This window comes from Taudactylus pleione, unplaced genomic scaffold, assembly GCF_031769625.1.
Source record: "Taudactylus pleione unplaced genomic scaffold, aTauple2 ptg000134l, whole genome shotgun sequence".
In the NCBI taxonomy this organism is placed as follows: domain Eukaryota; kingdom Metazoa; phylum Chordata; class Amphibia; order Anura; family Myobatrachidae; genus Taudactylus; species Taudactylus pleione.
Window position 1 is genome coordinate 8,095,648 of NW_028284536.1, and position 6,000 is coordinate 8,101,647.

General features: G+C 58.0%; 1 protein-coding gene across 1 annotated transcript in view; it reads right to left on the reverse strand.

Annotated features, from left to right (window-relative positions):
• LOC148523428 (zinc finger protein 777-like) overlaps positions 1-2,768 on the reverse strand; it is a 90,622-nt gene extending 87,854 nt beyond the window's left edge. Inside the window, exon 1 of the mRNA XM_088473307.1 lies at positions 2,650-2,768. The gene's annotated coding sequence lies outside the window, so the exon portion shown is untranslated. The remainder of the gene's footprint in view (positions 1-2,649) is intronic.
• Between the last annotated feature and the right edge of the window lie 3,232 nt (positions 2,769-6,000).

Consider the following 6,000-nt stretch of genomic DNA (forward strand, 5'->3'; position numbering starts at 1 on the left):
AGTGTCACAGGCGTGTTATGGCAGTGTCACAGGCGTGTTATGGCAGTGTCACAGGCGTGTTATGGCAGTGTCACAGGTGTGTTAGGAAAGTGTCACAGGCGTGTTATGGCAGTGTCACAGGCGTGTTATGGAAATGTCACAGGCGTGTTATGGCAGTATCACAGGCGTGTTATGCCAGTGTCACAGGCGTGTTATGGAAGTGTCACAGCCGTGTTATGGAAGTGTCACAGGCGTGTTATGGAAGTGTCACAGGCGTGTTATGGCAGTGTCACAGGCGTGTTATGGCAGTGTCACAGGCGTGTTATGGCAGTGTCACAGGAGTGTTACAGGAGTGTCACAGGCATGTTATATGTTATGGCAGTGTCACAGGCGTCTTATGGGAGTGTCACAGGGGTGTTATGGCAGCGTCACATGTGTGTTAGGAAAGTATCACAGGGGTGTTATGGTAGTGTCACAGGTGTGTTATGGTAGTGTCGAAGGCGTGTTATGGCAGTGTCACAGGTGTGCGTCTGCCATAGACTGGTGTAAGTGTGGATGGAGGTCGCAATGGTGTTGGAGTGTTTGGAACCACGGGCGAATTTGCACTGTCTGTGGGTAGTGAAAGTGGCCGACTAAGAGCATTTGCATATTATTGATACTGCCACTCCGCAAAAACAAACTGCATGGCAGCATGGTGGGGGCAGTAAGATAGGGGGGCAGTAAGATAGGGGGGCAGTAAGATAGGGGGGCAGTATGATGGCAGTAGTTTGTTGGGGGAAGTATGATGGGGGCAGTATGATGGAGGGCAGTATGATGGGAGTAGTTTGATGGGTGGGCAGTATGATGGGGGGCAGTATGATGAGGGGGCAGTATGATGGGGGGCAGTATGATGGGGGGCAGTATGATGGGGGGGAATAAGATGAGGCAGTATGATGGCAGTAGTTTGTTGGGGGGCAGTATGGAGGGCAGTATGATGGGGGGGCAATATGATGAGTGGGCAGTATGATGGCAGAAGTTTGTTGGAGGGCAGTATGATGGGGGGGCAATATGATGAGTGGGCAGTATGATGGCAGTAGTTTGTTGGGGTGCAATATGATACGGCAGTATGAAGGGGGGGCCGTATGATAAAGGGGCAGTATGATGGGAGTAGTTTGATGGGGGGCAGTATGATGAGGGGGCAGTATGATGGGGGGGCGTATGATGGGAGTAGTTTGATGGGGGCAGTATGATGAGGTGGCAGTATGATGAGGGGGCAGTAAGATGGCAGTAGTTTGCTGGGGGCCAGTATGATGAGGGGGCAGTAAGATGATGCAGTATGATGAGGGGGCAGTAAGATGAGGCAGCATGATGAGGGGGCAGTATGATGGCAGTACTTTGATGGGGGTCAGTATGATGAGGGGGCAGTATGATGGGAGTAGTTTGTTTGGGGTAAGTATGATGGGGGGGCAGTATGATGAGAGTAGTTTGATGGGGGGCAGTATGATGAGGGGGCAGTATGATGGGGGAAGTATGATGAGGGGGCAGTATGATGAGGGGGAGTAAGATGAGGCAGTATGATGAGGGGGCAGTATGATGGCAGTAGTTTGTTGGGGGGCAGTAAGGAGGGCAGTATGATGGGAGGGCAATATGATGAGGGGGCAGTATGATGGCAGTAGTTTGTTGGAGGGCAGTATGATGGGGGGCAGTATGATGAGGGGGCAGTATGATGGCAGTAGTTTGTTGGGGGACAGTATGGAGGGCAGTATAATGGGGGGGCAGAATGATAAAGGGGCAGTATGATGGGAGTAGTTTGATGGGGCAGTATAATGAGGGGCAGTAGGATGGGAGTAGTTTGATGGGGAGCTGTATGATGGAGGGCAGTAAGATGGGGGCAGTATGATGGCAGTAGTTTGATGGGGACAGTATGATGGGGTTGGCAGTATACTGGGGGGCAGGATGAAGGTAGTAGTATGATGGGGGGCAGTATGATAATGGGGAGCACTATAATGAGGGGCACCATGTTGGGAGCACTATAATGAGGGGCACCATGTTGGGGAGCAGTATAATGAGGGGCAGTATAATGATGGATGGTAGTATGATGGGGGCTCTATAATGAGGGGTACCATGTTGGGGGGCAGTATGAGGGGCACCATGTTGGGGGGCACTATAATGAAGGGCACCATGCTGGGGGCAGTATAATGAGGGGCACCATGTTGGGGGGCAGTATGAGGGGCACCATGTTGGGGGGCACTATAATGAAGGGCACCATGCTGGGGGCAGTATAATGAGGGGCACCATGTTGGGGGACAGTATGAGGGGCACCATGCTGGGGGGCACTATAATGAAAGGCACCATGCTGGGGGCAGTATAATGAAGGGCACCATGGTGGGAGGCAGTACAGTGATGGAGGGCAGCATGATGTTGGGCACTGTGATGGGGCACCATGGTGGGGGGCAGTATGATGTTGGCAGTATAATGATGGGGCACCATGGTGGGGGGCAGTATGATGTTGGCAGTATAATGAAGGGGCACCATGGTGGGGGGCAGTATGATGTTGGCAGTATAATGAAGGGGCACCATGGTGGGGGGCAGTATGATGTTGGCAGTATAATGAAGGGGCACCATGGTGGGGGGCAGTATGATGTTGGGCACAGTTATGGTGGCAGTATAATGAGGGGGCACAGAACTTACCTGTCCAGCTCAGCAGATTTTCTTCTCCTGGGTTTTCTCTTCCAAAGCAGAGAACATTAGGCAAAAGCTGATCTCTTATACGCATGCGCCGGAGAAAGTGACTGGAAGCCGTTCGCATGCGCCGTACACAGGGTCGGCTAGCTAGCGCGCATGCGCTGTACGGCGTGCTCTCCTTAGGCTGCGCCTGCGCGCCGCTGTGTTTCCTGTGATGGCTGCGGCGCCATCTTAGTTAGGGGCAATGCCTGGTGACTGTCTGCTAGCTATCATTAATATCAGCCCAACTTCTCCCCATATAGTTAGTGCAGAGCCTCCAGCATGACCCGTTCCTTAGGTACAACATAGTCTGCTCCTGGGCTTCCCTCTTATCTATGACTGCAGCCACCTGTGGGGAAACACCCCAGCGCTACACGCCCGTCTCATCCGTTACCCAGCGCTACACGCCCGTCTCATCCGTTACCCAGCGCTACACGCCCGTCTCATCCGTTACCCAGCGCTACACGCCCGTCTCATCCGTTACCCAGCGCTACACGCCCGTCTCATCCGTTACCCAGCGCTACACGCCCGTCTCATCCGTTACCCAGCGCTACACGCCCGTCTCATCCGTTACCCAGCGCTACACGCCCGTCTCATCCGTTACCCAGCGCTACACGCCCGTCTCATCCGTTACCCAGCGCTACACGCCCGTCTCATCCGTTACCCAGCGCTACACGCCCGTCTCATCCGTTACCCAGCGCTACACGCCCGTCTCATCCGTTACCCAGCGCTACACGCCCGTCTCATCCGTTACCCAGCGCTACACGCCCGTCTCATCCGTTACCCAGCGCTACACGCCCGTCTCATCCGTTACCCAGCGCTACACGCCCGTCTCATCCGTTACCCAGCGCTACACGCCCGTCTCATCCGTTACCCAGCGCTACACGCCCGTCTCATCCGTTACCCAGCGCTACACGCCCGTCTCATCCGTTACCCAGCGCTACACGCCCGTCTCATCCGTTACCCAGCGCTACACGCCCGTCTCATCCGTTACCCAGCGCTACACGCCCGTCTCATCCGTTACCCAGCGCTACACGCCCGTCTCATCCGTTACCCAGCGCTACACGCCCGTCTCATCCGTTACCCAGCGCTACACGCCCGTCTCATCCGTTACCCAGCGCTACACGCCCGTCTCATCCGTTACCCAGCGCTACACGCCCGTCTCATCCGTTACCCAGCGCTACACGCCCGTCTCATCCGTTACCCAGCGCTACACGCCCGTCTCATCCGTTACCCAGCGCTACACGCCCGTCTCATCCGTTACCCAGCGCTACACGCCCGTCTCATCCGTTACCCAGCGCTACACGCCCGTCTCATCCGTTACCCAGCGCTACACGCCCGTCTCATCCGTTACCCAGCGCTACACGCCCGTCTCATCCGTTACCCAGCGCTACACGCCCGTCTCATCCGTTACCCAGCGCTACACGCCCGTCTCATCCGTTACCCAGCGCTACACGCCCGTCTCATCCGTTACCCAGCGCTACACGCCCGTCTCATCCGTTACCCAGCGCTACACGCCCGTCTCATCCGTTACCCAGCGCTACACGCCCGTCTCATCCGTTACCCAGCGCTACACGCCCGTCTCATCCGTTACCCAGCGCTACACGCCCGTCTCATCCGTTACCCAGCGCTACACGCCCGTCTCATCCGTTACCCAGCGCTACACGCCCGTCTCATCCGTTACCCAGCGCTACACGCCCGTCTCATCCGTTACCCAGCGCTACACGCCCGTCTCATCCGTTACCCAGCGCTACACGCCCGTCTCATCCGTTACCCAGCGCTACACGCCCGTCTCATCCGTTACCCAGCGCTACACGCCCGTCTCATCCGTTACCCAGCGCTACACGCCCGTCTCATCCGTTACCCAGCGCTACACGCCCGTCTCATCCGTTACCCAGCGCTACACGCCCGTCTCATCCGTTACCCAGCGCTACACGCCCGTCTCATCCGTTACCCAGCGCTACACGCCCGTCTCATCCGTTACCCAGCGCTACACGCCCGTCTCATCCGTTACCCAGCGCTACACGCCCGTCTCATCCGTTACCCAGCGCTACACGCCCGTCTCATCCGTTACCCAGCGCTACACGCCCGTCTCATCCGTTACCCAGCGCTACACGCCCGTCTCATCCGTTACCCAGCGCTACACGCCCGTCTCATCCGTTACCCAGCGCTACACGCCCGTCTCATCCGTTACCCAGCGCTACACGCCCGTCTCATCCGTTACCCAGCGCTACACGCCCGTCTCATCCGTTACCCAGCGCTACACGCCCGTCTCATCCGTTACCCAGCGCTACACGCCCGTCTCATCCGTTACCCAGCGCTACACGCCCGTCTCATCCGTTACCCAGCGCTACACGCCCGTCTCATCCGTTACCCAGCGCTACACGCCCGTCTCATCCGTTACCCAGCGCTACACGCCCGTCTCATCCGTTACCCAGCGCTACACGCCCGTCTCATCCGTTACCCAGCGCTACACGCCCGTCTCATCCGTTACCCAGCGCTACACGCCCGTCTCATCCGTTACCCAGCGCTACACGCCCGTCTCATCCGTTACCCAGCGCTACACGCCCGTCTCATCCGTTACCCAGCGCTACACGCCCGTCTCATCCGTTACCCAGCGCTACACGCCCGTCTCATCCGTTACCCAGCGCTACACGCCCGTCTCATCCGTTACCCAGCGCTACACGCCCGTCTCATCCGTTACCCAGCGCTACACGCCCGTCTCATCCGTTACCCAGCGCTACACGCCCGTCTCATCCGTTACCCAGCGCTACACGCCCGTCTCATCCGTTACCCAGCGCTACACGCCCGTCTCATCCGTTACCCAGCGCTACACGCCCGTCTCATCCGTTACCCAGCGCTACACGCCCGTCTCATCCGTTACCCAGCGCTACACGCCCGTCTCATCCGTTACCCAGCGCTACACGCCCGTCTCATCCGTTACCCAGCGCTACACGCCCGTCTCATCCGTTACCCAGCGCTACACGCCCGTCTCATCCGTTACCCAGCGCTACACGCCCGTCTCATCCGTTACCCAGCGCTACACGCCCGTCTCATCCGTTACCCAGCGCTACACGCCCGTCTCATCCGTTACCCAGCGCTACACGCCCGTCTCATCCGTTACCCAGCGCTACACGCCCGTCTCATCCGTTACCCAGCGCTACACGCCCGTCTCATCCGTTACCCAGCGCTACACGCCCGTCTCATCCGTTACCCAGCGCTACACGCCCGTCTCATCCGTTACCCAGCGCTACACGCCCGTCTCATCCGTTACCCAGCGCTACACGCCCGTCTCATCCGTTACCCAGCGCTACACGC